We start from the raw sequence: 15,789 nt of genomic DNA, 5'->3' as shown, positions 1-15,789 counted from the left end.
GCGGTAACGCATCGTCCTGCGCTGAAACTCCCGAATCTGGATGGGAATCATACTGGCCGCTGTTAAAACAAAAATAAAACCAAACATTAGGTACTTCATTGTGTGATATGGCTCCAGAAGTAAATCAGACAATACATCTAATGTACCAGAAACAGCCCACATCATCATACAGATCACTGATTGTCCCTGTGGAAGTACATGCCAATGCAGACTACACATGTCCTATCAAACAGCACAGCAATACTCTAAAAGATGGGTAACAACTTAAATGACCTATGCATCATTGTTCAGCCATTTGTCACATAAAAAAATGCTGCAAGTCCTCCACATGTGACAGGGCAACTAATGGCTAACTTCTGGATGACAATCAAGGGCAACAAGATCTGTGAGTTGTAAATGGAATTGCCATGATAGAATGCAGTTGCTAATCATGAGTGGGTATCCTAGTTTTGGACAAGTGACTTACAGATTTGCATGTCTGAGCACTAAACATGGGTTTGAGCAGTCCACCACAGGTAAGGAGGATGTCAAACTAGGATACACCCAAACCTTGGACAATCCCATCCACACTTATGTTTGGAAATGCAGACAACTGTCAACATCATTTCCTACCAGTACCACATGACTTACAACAAGCAGATAGATACAAGCACACATCTGGCCGTGAGCTGCATGCACACCTAGGTCACTGTACTCAAGTGCCTCATACACATAGCACAACATGTGGAGCCACATGCTGCTAGGAAGTCAAACATACGGTCAAACATGTTAATTAGTGAATAGGGATGCTCAAGTCTGTGGGTAAGACTTTGGCATCCCTATTCTGTGAGAATCAGGGTCTGACTTGCTGAATAAATCACAAATATGGTCCTCTGCTACATTTTCTAAATTTAAGTTTTATCCACAAAAGTCACCCTATTCACATGGCCGGGCCTACAGGGCTGCCCTACAATCCCAAAATATGACTACATGCTAATGATTGCCCAACTCAAAGATGGGAAAAAAATGATACTTCACTCAAGGAACATATCCAATCATTGACCAGTGCATCACCCCTTGCTATGTGTCCAACAAACAGGAGTCAAACACACAACAGAAGCAAACACAACACAGAACAGAAATATCAACACTTACTGGAGATGTCTGGGTCTGCAAATTGAGCCACCTCTACGATAGTGTGGGGGGCAGGTCCACCTGTAAAGCATGGTAGGGAGATATGTGCTCAATGTCTGTGTACTGTACAACACTTCCAAATACAATTACAGTGTGTAAGATTAAATCAGAAAGTCAAGCCTCTCAGACATGATGATACTGCATCCGACACACCACTGCAAACATGCACAGACCCGGGCACTCCAGTGAGTGATACACACATATCTGCACACATGCAGTGGCCCTAACTATCATGTGGTGGCAAACATGCTCCATCATTTGTTTGCAGACACATTCATGGAGTGTATTCCTCTCATCATGTGTATCCATGAGAGACATGCAAAGCCACTTTCCTGGAGGACTGCAATACCAGTCACCCAGCTATTGTGACTAAGACCAATGTAAAACACACAGGTACAATGTACAGAGGGACAGGATAGTTGTTACCCCTCAATTTGTATCATTTGCTTCATTTTATGTGCCACAGCTATGGTAAGTTGCACCAAACATTTTGATATGAACCTGTGTGCATTACTTTTGACATCCATCCCTAATTTAATTGTGGCACAACAAAGTCCAAGTATCAGTCAAAGATGTTACCTGAGGTCAGCTATAACTTTGTACATATGTGTCAGAATCCAGTTCAGACATGTTTCCGAAATAATTGAGGGACACATTATTTCTTGAAAATATCTGGATTAAAAACATTTCTTTCCTGGTACACTCACAGACCATGCATAAAACATATGTTAGAGCCTCATTTGTATCATCTATTGACGTGAAGGCAGCACTAATTTACAGGCTCCTGTTGTGTTTTGTAAGTTAGTGCAGCTGTTGCATCAACAAATTACGGTAATGTGTAGGAATTATTGTATAACTCACAGCAACTGTATGTTTAACTTGCATTCCACATGTCCAAAAACATTGCCTGCTGCATATGAACAAATCTGCTACTGTCACTACAGAGTACTTAATTGTGCACATTACTCTGATTTGTACTCACCAACAGGGCCACCAATCACAGTCCCAGGTGGTCCAGCAGGTCTTGCTCCCTGGCAACCAGGTCAGCCCAACGGTGTTTCAGCTGGTGGTCATTGCACCGTGTGTTGTAGATTCTCTTGAGATGGTACAGGACCTTTGCCCACTGAGCCTCCTTGCCTTTGTGTGATACCCCTGTATCACACGCCTACCTGCTTCTATCATTAAAGGAAGGAAGTGGCACACCAGCCAAATAAATCCCCCCAGCTCCTCCTCTCCCTTCCTGCCAAGATGAGGCCTACCCAACGTGCTTGCAAAACAAAATGTGATAAAGGGGTACAGAGGATAATGAAGGGAAAGTAGGAGAGGGAAAAGAAAAACAATTAACACACAACAGCCCAACTATCCCCAAACTAACACTACCCACAACAGACTCCCAACAGTACAAAGACAAATTTATACACCAGAAATGACAAAAATACACTTACACAGGATACCACAGAGACTTAGGAAACACCAAAAACAATTTAAAGACCACACCGGAGACAAATTCACAAAATGCACAGAGAGACAAGTCAAAACACAGCCACACAGTCAGGAAATATTACAGACTGCAAAGTGAAAGTGAAAGTACACCCACTGTACCAATTCTGTAAACAGGATATCCTATTACATCACTTCCTGCCTCAAATGCTGTGTGTTTTTATTGTTATGCGTCAAAATATTATAACGCTTACAGTCTGTGCATCATTTGTTTTTACGCACATGTTTAGAAATTACCCCACATCCATATTTTCAAATATTTTTAATACTTAACCAATTTCATGGGATACAGTGTGGGAATTACCGCTCAGGGCCAATGGATGTATCATGGCAATGAGCGTCATTTTTCGACGCCTATGCAGCATTTTTTGACACATGTGCATCTTTTTTTACGTGTATGCGTCAAAATTTCTGTCCTTGACTGGGTTTGGGTCATTTCTATTTGGAATAGTACATGACAGGTGTGACAATACAGAGATAGGCTGTTGTCACCTACATTGTGCATTCCGGTGTATGGGCACATGTGACAGATCATACTACTGCGGACCATGATCCTCTAGTTGTTGTACCGGATTTGCACTCTTCACTGATGAAATAGATGGCCAAAAGTGTGGGATACAAATAGGTATTACCCAGTTTGGGCATGTTTTGCGTCAAAAGAGGATAGCAAGGCTACGCAACTCAATACAGTAACTCAATTCCTATGTGTCAATATGTGTGAATTGGCTCTTACTAATGTAGTTGGCCCACTGTTGAACATCACAAGACGTGCTTTCTCAAATCTGCTTGTATGCATGTGTAGTCAGTGTGTCCAACCATCAGATGCTATTCAGTGTGGAAATGAGAAAGGAAATTTATTTTTCATGCACATAGCAACAAATGCTGTGAGAACTTCCAAGGTTTTTTGGGACATAAGCTTCACCAATGACAAACCATGCACAGGATAGATAGAAGACGGTTGATCATGGCAATGTTCCAAGACTAAGCTATCACATGTCCTGGAATGTTGAATACTACTTCCTAGGCACTTGTTTGTATACTACCCATGAGTCAGGCATTGGATAATGCTATGTGGGTACGGTGTTTGTGACTCCGAGTCTCAAAAACAATCCACAAATGTCATGTTATGCCACAGTTTGAGTCATATAAAGGAGCCATGTTTCTCCTGTGGCAGTGGAGGACCAGCAGGCCAAGCAACACTTGTGCACATATTTCCAGTGGTTAATTGCACAAAGGTGTCCAGTTCAAGTGTGTGGGGCCATGTGTAGCCTGAATCATTATTGGGGTCCATGTTGTCACAGTTACGTGAAGGTCTAGTCATGAGTCTGTGGAGCCATTTCGTGCATTTACAAAATATCCTTCACAGCTGAATTGAAGGAAAGCCGAAGAGGAATTGAGAACACACATGGGGATAGTCCAGCTATGGCACTGCAGACGTGTTATGAGACTGACAACAGGGCGACCTTGTTGTGCTGACAAAGTTAATGGATCAGGATTTTTTAACCAGCAGGTTTCCTCACAACATTTGTACACAGGATGGCCTCTAAAATTCCCACAGCAGCCGGGAACATCAGTGCCTCTGTGCTGACTAATCTCACAGCTATTCACCACGCAGGCCCCATCAATTCGTTGGGGGCAATGTGAATCAGTGTGTGGACTGTCAGGGAACTACCATGTGTTGACATTTTATGCACATTATCTGACGTTGTTTGTTGTGCTAGAGGCACCATACCCAATCCATGCATACAGCCATGGTACACTGTCAATATCTGTCACTCATGCATACATGAAACCCAGACAAGGGATGGGCCATGATTAGGCTATTTGAGGACAAGTTCCACCCCATGATACGATAAGTAAACTGATTACGCTATACAATTGATTTGAGTATTCATTGTAGACCTACCTGACACAATACCCCAGGAGGAAAATTAGGGCATTGAACGCAACTATGAGACAAATGTAGCCACAGGGAACCTTTATGGTGAAGCAAAGACAGGAACCAGTCAGGCTAACAGGATGTAGGGTCAATCAGGAACAAAAATGAACAAGGCAAATACACAGTGAACAGAATGAGACTGGTCAAAGCTGGAACAACACTGTGGAAAATGAAAACTGTATTTGTCCTGTGTGTTGGAACGTAACACAATAACCCAAGGCCTGTGTTACACAAGTGATTTATACGGCAATGCAGTACAGTGTTATACTTATAACGGCAGTTTCTATGCCGATCCAGGCAGCTGAAAGGGCAGTGCATATTCAAATGACTTGTCTGCATGGAGGTGCTGACAGGTGTGTGCAGCTTCAGTGTCTCAAAAAGTCCTGTAGGTAAGAATCAATTTCAAAGGGCCAACAGAACCTTTCACATGGGAAGCAATGTACAGGTAATTACGGGTCCTACAGACTACAAGTCAGTGCATTGTTCAACCAGAAGTCCATGCAGACAGAAGAACAATGACTATGGCATTCCATACTAAAGAGGGAAGCACAGTGGATTCAGAATGTGAGTCTTGGTATGTGTAGATGAGGGATTATCTGGGTACAAATATTCCATTTCCAGGGCACTCTGAAGAAGGGTGGGGTGAGACAGGGAACATGGCAGTGACAGGACTTATGACCTGGGCTGGCATGTGCAGGGGATGTCTTGTGAGCAATGCTAGTCATACCTGGGGCACTCCTGCTATCCATTTGCTGCTTATATGGAATTCTTGTCACACATACTCCTTTGAAAGATAGCTGATGTATCACTTACTGATGTCAAGGGTCTGGTCATAATTTCTTGTTACCAATGCAATAGCACATTCACTGCCTCATATATGAGGCATTTTTTTACCTTATTGAATGATGGTGTCTTAGTTGTGTGCCATTTGCTGCAATGAACCATGTTGCCAACATGTATGTGTGAAATAGCTGTGCGCCTCTGTTATTGCCCTTCAAATGTGAAATGGACAGGATAAATGTAATTTACAGTGTGTGTGAAGTTGGGTGTACATTCATACCCATCAAATATGATATTGATTTTTCTGTATCCTAATCTGTATTTCTGCAATGCTCCATGAGGCTACACTCTGATCATGATTTTTAGGGATAATGTTATGCAAAAATGATTAACCAGACCATGATATAGTGAATAGAATAGGTGTTTATTGACATATGGTGAGACAGTGGTGATGGATGAGTAGAGTTAAAAGACATTTTGGACAATATGTTGTTGCCGACGAAATCCTACAGCTGTGTTTGGATATCACCCTCATGTTGATGGACAGCATCCTCCTCTTCAGGCATTTGTGGTTCGCGTTCATATAGGGGAATGTTCCTCCTTACACATATGTTGTGCAGGATGGCACAGGTCAACATGATTTTGCACACCATTTCAGGTGAGTATAGGAGGCTGCCTCTGGTGTTGTCGAGGAATCTTGACTTCAGGATGCCAAAGGTCCTCTCAACTATGGTGCGTGACCTCCGATGTGGCTCATTATAGGCACGCTCTGATGCATTGCCTGGGTTTGCAAATGGGGTCATGATCCATGGCTGGATCCCATACCCCGATCAGCTGAACAAATGAGTGAGAAAATGTTGATGTTGCTTGCACCATGATTCTCACTTTGCATGGCAGTTGTGACTCATCGGTGTTTGTGTTATTGTGTGGAATACTGGGCTTATAGGATATACCATCAGCATTAGGTTGTTTCCTCATCTGAACTGGTATTTGTCTGATTGACCAGATGTCAGCGGTATTTTTGTTGAGTTGCAGTACATTGTGTACTCCCTTGCATTATGTCATGTGAAAGAAGTGTCCATGTGTCTTAACTGGGGGTGACCTCATACTTCCATACACAGAATCAATCCCACAGTGGTGGTAACACGGTTGCATCTACATACCCTTGAAATCCTATCCAATTTAATATATGCAATAGAATTAGTTAAACATCAGTGAGGCCCTTAGATTTGGCTAGGTGACAATGTACAACACATCTCCATACGTTGTCAGCACTGAAGTGTTGAGATTTGGCTATGCACAAATATCCCATGTGTGACAAATTCTCTGCAGACCTATTTCTCTGCCCTTGCCAAGTCGACTCCAGCTCTAACATGTACCTATACTACTGAACATGTTCTAGTTCAGCTGGCTAACTTGGTTGTGAGGTTGTCATTTTGAGTGTCAGAAGGTCCATATGACTGTACATCTGCTGTGTGTGTGTAAAAGTGTCTCAATCCGTATGTGTAGGAATGTGCACTTTCAATATTGTCACATCAATATGTGTCTTTAGCACAGTCCACTTGCTTATTGGTATTGGGCAAAGTCAGAGCAGGAGTGATGTGAGATATTGGTACTGCCTCAATGATTCCATGTCACCTTCATTGTAGTCATCATCATGCTATTTGTGTCTTGGTGTTTGACCTGCAGCAAAACACATTTCACACCCCTTATACAGTACTTATTGCTTGGAAGGGTGTTTGATTGAGTGTTATTGATGTGATATTGAAAGATTAACCTTCCAAGTTGTACTGCCAGTTGAGGCCATGTCATTGTCATTGTTTTGTTTTAAAGTGTTCCCTTGTGTCTGTGGAGTGGCATCTGTTGTTACTTGGTTCTGTCATTTGTCCATAGGTGTGTATCCAAATGGGTGAGGATATCAAACATGCCTAGTGGTGTCACAACCTCAGTGTGTTCCTGGCCACGTGTCAATGTAGTGGTGTATGTGTTGTTTGTCTTAGAGGGTTGTTGTAAAGTGTGTTTATAAGAAGGTTTCTGTACTTACCAGTACAAGTAGGCCATTTCCATATCATCCATCCTGGAAATGTTGATTGATGGTGCAGTGGTGGAAGATGAATGAATCATGTACACTTCCAGGATACTTTGCCACGATGTTAGTGATCAATCCCCGGTGATCGACAGTGGCCTGCACATTGATGGAGTGTCTGTACTTCCTGTTGCGGTAGAGATATTGGGTTGCAGCAGGTGGCACAATGAATATATGTGTGCAGTCAATGGCACCAAGTCTGTGTGGGAAGCCGTTGATTTGATAGAAGCTCTGTTTGGTCTCCTGCTGCTTCTGCTGTGTGTTGGGGAAGCTGATGTGGCGGGGAGTGAGGGAGATGATGGCATCCAGTACCTTAGGTAGGAAGGCAGAGAATGAGGGCTGTGAAATCGTGGCAACCAGGGCACCAGTGGTTTGAAAGGAGCCACTTGCCAAAATGTGGAGTACAGCTAGCAGCTTGGTTTCTGGTGAAATGGTGTCGGGTGTCTGCAAGCTGGGTGCCAACTGTGTCTCAATGTTGCGCAGCAGTTGCTGAATGGCTTGCCATTTGAGCCTACACCTCTGGATGATGTCTTGTTGCCAGAGTCCCAGAAGGGTTGTCCTTGTGCGGAATATCCTCTCCTGCCTTCTGCATTGCCTTTGGTGTCCCTTCTGGTGTTGTAGAGCTGCTGTTGTTGGTCCTGTGCTCTGTGTCGGCGTGCATGCTGGATGAATAGCACCTCCATGTCTTCCTTTTGGAGCTCTGCTGTTGCTTGTTTGTGTTTTCCTTAAGTACTGGTGTGTTTGCCCCATTTCCATTTACGCCTGCCCTGACCCAGGCGTTATTTGTTTACGCAAATCGGGCTGTGCATCATTTTCCGACTCCGCCTCCCAGCCGTGCGGGATTTTTGCACTGTTGGATAAATATGGCGCACAGGTGTTTAAGTCATTTTTTGGACGGGAACGCCTACCTTGCATGTCATTAATGCAAGGCGGTTTCCCACATCCAAAAAATGACGCACACAGCGGAATTTTGGTGTTCGTGGGCTCGGGCGTCAAAGTATAAGTATGGTGCACGGTTTGTGACTAATGTGCATCAAAAACAGAGTATAAATATGGGCCTTAGGGCCAGATGTAGCAAAGTTTTGCGAGTCGCAAACGGGCCGAATCGCTATTTGCGACAGTGCAAAATCGAAATGGGATGCAAAAAGCCCATTTCCGACTTGCAAAAAGCGATGGGACCCGCTTGCGACTCGCATCCGTTGCGACCCCATTTTGCGACCCGCAAATACCAAGTCGCAATTTGCGAGTCGCAAACCTTATGCAATTGCAACTCGCAAATTGCGACTAGTCGCAAAAAGCCCAGTTTGCATGTCCCATTTACCACTTACTCAGAGCAGGTGGTAACCATTACCAAAGTATAAAAGGAGACCCAGAAGGCATCTGGGTTACACGAGATGGCGGAGATATACCTGATAGCAGTGAGAAGGAGAGTCCACGCAGCCCAGCAGAGGAGGAGGAGGGGCCACAGACAGGAGAAGATATATAGAACAAGGCAGACTCTTTTTCAGCAAACTGAGGAAGAGATCTCTGACAAATACCGCCTTAGCAGCGCAGCCATACTAGAATTAATAGATTTACTCAAACCACAGCTAGAACACCAGACTCTGCGTGGCTGCGCCATCCCTACGCATGTGCAAGTGCTATGCTCACTGCACCTCTTGGCCTCAGGGAGCTATCAGGGGGTCATTGCTGTGGCAGGTGGGGTATCCCAAAGTGCAGTGTCAAGGTTCCTCAGGGCCTTCCTAGATGCCTTAGTCACGCACATGTCCCACTTCATATACTTACCAAGGAATGAGGCAGAAATGAACAGCACCAAACTGGACTTTTACCGCATTGCCCACTTTCCCCATGTCATAGGGTGTGTAGATGGGACACACATTCAAATATGCCCCCCTGCTAATCTAGAACACCTTTTCCGCAACAGAAAGTGTACCCACTCACTCAATATTCAGGTTGTTTGTGACGCCCATTATGTCATCACGGACATTGTAGCTAAGTTTCCAGGCAGTACCCATGACTCATACATTTTTAGGCATAGTGGGATACATCAACGCCTGGAACGTGGGGAATTCGGAGACGGTTACCTCCTAGGTAGAGCCACAGACACTTGCAGACATACACACAGGTCACTGTGCACGACAATCTGGACTTCCTAACAGTGTACTTTTTGTGCCCAACAGGTGACAGTGCATATGCTCTTAGGCCTTGGATCATGACTCCGTTTTTAACACCCAGGAATGATTCAGAGAGGCAATACAACAGTGCACATAAGAGGACCAGGAACCTCATCGAGCGCACCTTCGGACTCCTGAAGGCAAGATTCAGATGCCTCCACCGCAGGTACTGCCAAGCTGCCTTTCCCGGGGTTTCACTGCAGCTGCTGCCAACCCCTCAGACAGGTTTTTGCCCTCCTGGGGTCCAGCCAGGCCTGGCCCAGGAAGGCAGAACAAAGGACTTCCTCGGAGAGAGGGTGTTACACCCTCTCCCTTTGGAAAAAGGTGTCAGGGCAGGGGAGGAGTAGCCTCCCCCAGCCTCTGGAAATGCTTTGATGGGCACAGATGGTGCCCATCTCTGCATAAGCCAGTCTACACCGGTCCAGGGATACCTGCTCTGGCGTGAAACTGGACAAAGGAAAAGGGAGTGACCACTCCCCTGACCTGCACCTCCCAGGGGAGGTGCCCAGTGCTCCTCCAGCGTGCCCCAGACCTCTGCCATCTTGGATTCAGAGGTGTGCTGGCACACTGGACTGCTCTGAGTGGCCAGGGCCAGCAGGTGACGTCAGAGACTCCTTCTGATAGGCTCTTACCTGTGTTACTAGCCTATCCTCCTTCCTAGGTAGCCAATCCTCCTTTTCTGGCTATTTAGGGTCTCTGCTTTGGGGAATTCTTCAGATACCGAATGCAAGAGCTCACCAGAGTTCCTCTGCATCTCTCTCTTCACCTTCTGCCAAAGGATCGACCGCTGACTGCTCAGGACACCTGCAAAACCGCAACAAAGTAGCAAAGACGACTACTGCAACCTTGTATCTTTTATCCTGCCACCTTCTCAACTGTTTCCTGGTGGTGCATGCTCTGGGGGTAGCCTGCCTCCTTTCTGCACCAGGAGCTCTGAATAAATCTCCCGTTGGTCGACGGAATCTTCCCACTGCAACCGTAGGCAACAAAAGACTGCATCACCGGTCCTCTGGGTACCCTTTCAGCATGACGAGCGTGGTCCCTGGAACTCAGCAACTCTGTCCAAGTGACTCCCACAGTCCGACTCTTTTCCTTCTATACATAAATAATTGTATTAAGTATTTAGCAAATTGCACTAATGATTCCCCAAAGCTGGCCGGGACCAAAGTTCCATGCTTACTTTATGCAGATGACACTATCCTCCTGTCCAAATCATCCATGGGAATCCAGAATCTGGTTAACCAGTTCGGTGTATTCTGCAGAGATTACGGGTTAGACATAAATCTCAAGAAAACTAAACTCATGATATATAGTCCCCACGAACAAGAAGCTTAGAGCAAATATAAAGATACACCCCCATTACTGCATTCAAAATTGTGGTCGCATGCGCATCCTCCACAACATAGCCACCCGACGTGGGCGGCCTCTCACCCCTGCAGACCCAGATCCTGATGATGAAGAGCAAGAACAAGCACATCGCCATCATGGGGATAGGAGTATAGCTAATCAAGGCAGACTGAGACGGGAACACATTGCAACACAATATTTTGGACGGTACGTGTCAACTCCCACCATACTCACCTATTGACCAAGAACTCCATTTGTTAAGTGGAACAAAAATAACTGTTTTATTAGTGCATTAATGAAACTATTCACAAGTACTGATTGTCCATGGGCATGAAAATGCTAACCAGGCATGTGGCACATTCACGTCATGTGCCACATTTTATGGTCCAGGGTGATCTCTAAGACCTTTTGCCTCTCCTGCCAGCCTGGCTGGTCCCTGGTGCTTCTGTGGTGCTCTGTCTGCCACTCCTGAGCACCCTGCTGTCAGTGACAGAGACACTGCTCACTATCGAGCCCTCCTCACTGTCCTGGGGTGTTTCCCCTGTGCCCCTCGACATTTCCTGTGTCTCTATCATTTCTATAATGTGGGTCAGACGTCCCAGGCCCCTAGCCACAACCCCAGCGAAATGGCCCATCTCCACTTGCAGCCCAACTGTCCTCCTCGACAGGCCTGTGGTGTTCATGGCGAGCCTGCCGATGGATGTGGCCATCCTGTCCAGTCTGTGCATGAGCTGACGATCTCTGCGACGCCCACCCTCGGCCTGGGCCAGTAGTCCTCCCGCCAGTTCCCTCATGGCAAGGGCAAGGTCCCCAGTGTTATTGCAAATCATGTCCATCCTTGTGTTGAGGTGCTGAATGCTGGCATGGTTATTGCGCACGAAGCGGTGCAGCACACCACTAATCCTCCCCAAAATTCTATTTTGTAGGCGCTGACCACGCAGCAGATGTGCCTCACTGGTGCTGGGAGGAAGTAGCCCGGATGCAGAATGCAGCCCTGATGGTATGGACCTGCGACGCCTGCGCAGCGGTGGCTGCCCTGTGCTTCCACCTGTCTCATCCCTGCCTGTTGCTGGGACAGCCTCTTGTGGAATTGTTGCCGCAGGTGTGGCTACTGCAGGGATGCTGCTGACCATGCAGGTGGGGGTGCTGGCGGGTCCTGAGGTGTCCTCATGGGCCTGGCTGCTTGGAGTGTTGGTGGTGTCTTGTTGGAGACCTGTGGGACATGGGGAACAGACTGTCAGTGTCTACTATCTATTGCACACTTCATAATAAACATTTGCCTATGAACTGCCTACTTGACTACATTTCCCATAATGCATCATTCTGGCATTTGCTACCCTGAAATGGAGCTATCTTGGTTGTGCATGCCCCTGTGTACATGGTGGGTGGGGGTATGGCATTGATAGGGGTACAGGCATATCACATGGTACTCACCGGTTGATGTGCTGGGCTCTGAGGTGTCCAGGTCCCCAAATCCAGACACTGCCTCCTGCTCCAAGGTTTCCTCCACCCTTTCTTCCAGGGGTGTGGGTGGTGGCACAGACGATGGTCCCCCTCCTGTGCCTCTCATCTCCCGGAGCCTTTCAGCCACCCTCTCCTTGGTCCGGGAGCGGAGGTCATACCACCTTTTCTTTATGTCGTCTATGGTCCTATGGCTCACCCCCAGGGAATTAATCTTGTCCTGTATGTCCTGCCACAGTTGTTTCTTGGTGGCTTCAGGAACATTGAGGGCTGATCTCCCAAACAAGTCATCATAGTGCTGACAGCATTCCTCTGTCAGCACCTCCAGCTCCCTCTCAGAGAATTTCAGCTTCCTCTTCCTTGGTGTTCCCTCCATGGCAGCTGTTGTTTGTCCTGTGTGAAATTCGGCAGTTATAAAAGGGTGTGGTCCTGCCTCCTCCCAGGTGTATTAGTAAACTTCCTGGCTGTGATGTCATCATCATGTGCCAGGAAGTGTTTCCAGAGTGTTCTGGAGTGGTTTCTGGAGTGTTCTGCTGCACCTGTAATCAATTTTCAAGGTAATCGCAATTTGCGACATCTACTCGCTAATTGCGAGTTCGTTTTTTGCACACTCGCAAGAAGCGACCTCGCAATCTGCGGACTCGCACACTGCGTTGCGAGTCTGGGTGCGAGTCGCTATTTCGGCACGTTTTTTTTCCCTGCATTCCAATTTGCGAGTCACATTTTGCGAGTCGCATCAACTCGCAAAATGCGAGTCGCAAATTTTTGTTTTGCTACATCTGGCCCTTAATTCTTTAACTTGGGGACCCTCTATTTTATTTAAATGTATATACTCACAATGGCAGGGAGGAGAAATCCCAATTTCACTGAGGGAGAATTATCAGTCATGGTGGATGAAATCATTAGATTAGAGCCACAATTATTTGGAGCTCAAGTCAAAGATATAACCATATTTCAGAAAAGGCCAACATAGTTGACAGAGTGAATGTTGTTGCAAACAACCTGTACACACAGGAGGAAATTAGGAAGAGGTGGAGTGCATTCCCCGGCCTCCAAGAGTCACATGGATGCCCAGAGGGCTGGTCGTGGTTCTCCCAGTCACCCTTACAACCTTTTCCCAGGGAGGAGGTCCTTGCAAATCCCTAATCCTGAAGGCTTGACAGGAATCTCTGGTGGAGTTGAGACTGAAAAGTTATACTTTTGAATGTCTCATTTTTTTCTTACAATTTAGCTGTTGATAAAGTGTTTTCCATCTTATGCAAATATTTATTTGAAAATACAATGTATTAATTTATCTTTCTAGGCAGAGTTGCAGTATTATTTTTGTTCCCCTTGTTTACCAAATCTTTAAAATGTTTTTGTAAATATGTGATTTTTTTCTCCATTTTACACATTGGTTTTTCCCTTAGTTTTTTGATTGTATGAATGTATTCTGTAAATTCAGATTACAGGTTTCAATCTCCATCAATGTTTACTATATGTCATGGAGCAAGAAAATGTTTCTACACCTCTGAACATATTATTGATATGTGTTCCATAGTTGAAAATTAAGTTTATTTCTGGGCCTGTAATTTGGACTAAGGGGAGCCTGAAACTACAACCCCCAGCTGACATTGCAGCAGGAGGGCCACCTTGGTGTGGCACACATGCCCAATGGCACATAAAACCAGCATATTGATCCCTCTGCATAGAAAGCCTTTATTTCAGACCAGGGGAGCCTGAAACTACAACCCCCAGCTGACATCGCAGCTGGAGGGCCACCTTAGTGTTGCACAGGCACCCAGAGGCGCATAAAAAGAGCATATTGATCCCGCTGTAAAATCTCTTCTTCCCCTAGAAGGGATCTATCTAGTGTCCATCTGGAATAAGCGCATGGGCCGGTAAGAGTTATGTCCAGCTGAACCGCCGAGTGATCCGAGAGGTGAAATGGCAAAAAAAATCTACTGTATTCTAGAGGCATGGCCATATTTTTTGTTCCAAAAAGTAAACTCCTTAGTCTGCCCCATTCTGATTCGCCGTGGGTCAAACAAGCCAACATTCTTAATTATGTTGTGGAGACAGTTCCTCATTTTAATTGTGCTAACAGTTGGTCTAACAGTGGATCTGTCCACAGTAGGATTGAGCAGAACATTGAAGTCCCCTCCAATTATTATCTGGTTCGTAGCTCTGTCTGACACTTGCTCATATAAATCCGTAAGTGGACCAGGGTCATCCACCCTCGGTCGGTAATAAGAGACCAGAGTATACTCAACCCCATCTAGCTTGATATTCGCCAATACCCATCTCCCCCTAGGATCAGCACTCACATCCGTCAAATGACCTTGAATACCATTTTTCAAAATAATTGCTACCCCTTTCACACTACAAAATTGTTGGGTACAGGCAAACTGATAAATCCATTTTTGTGTCTTTAGAACATTCATCCACTCCTCATATCTTAAATGTGTCTCCTGCAGGAAAAAAATATGGTTGTCAGAAGGTCTTAAAAATTCAAGGATTCTCTTTCTCCTGCTGATTGCTCTGAGACCATTTACATTCCAGGTAAGAATTTTAAGATTAAACATAATATCGGACTCTGTTGTACTGTCCTAATAAAAGCAGCTGCCTCCTGTCTAACCCCAAAATTATATTAAAGTATAAGGACTCTTTTTTTTCTTTTTTCTCCCATCTGCTCCCAACCGAGGGGAAATTTAACCAAATCATTTTGCTGCATGACACCCTAAAACTCCCCATCCATTGACCTCCTCTTGGGAACCCTCCTATTACCCATAATGGGTGGATCATTCTACCCCTGAGCCCCGCCACTCCAGAGCCCGCTAACTCTCCTTCTTTATCGGTTCAATTAGTGCCATAACTTCTGAAGGATCTTTCAAATTCTGCATTTCATTCCTCCACATTACCCTTAGGGTGGCCGGAAACCTCAGTTGTGAAGTGGCACCTAAGGTTTTAAGCTCCTGCATTTGCTTCCCCAGCTCCCATCGTCGACCTTGCATCGCCTTAGACATATCGGACCTTACTGAAAAAGACCAACCGTCATTCTCAAAGCCCTGTACTTTGAGAGCTTCTGTAAGAATCTGCTCCTTCACTCAGTAAGAGGCAAAGTTAACCAGAGCCTTCCTGGGTTTATCTCTGTTGGGATTCCTCCTAAAAAGATCCTGATGGACCCTCTGTATTTCCAAGTCCAGATCAATGGTGGATACCATGGGACTATGGGCCATATGTATGAAGAAAAATAATTACTCCTTGCGAATCACTTTTTCCGCCTCGCAAAACGAGTTGCATGAAAATATCGCAATACCAAATTGCAATTCGGTGCGGGGTCGCACCAC

Source organism: Pleurodeles waltl, chromosome 7 (assembly GCF_031143425.1).
Source record: "Pleurodeles waltl isolate 20211129_DDA chromosome 7, aPleWal1.hap1.20221129, whole genome shotgun sequence".
Lineage (NCBI taxonomy): Eukaryota > Metazoa > Chordata > Amphibia > Caudata > Salamandridae > Pleurodeles > Pleurodeles waltl.
The sequence above is the reverse complement of the archived record's forward strand: the minus strand, read 5'-3'. Positions refer to the sequence as shown.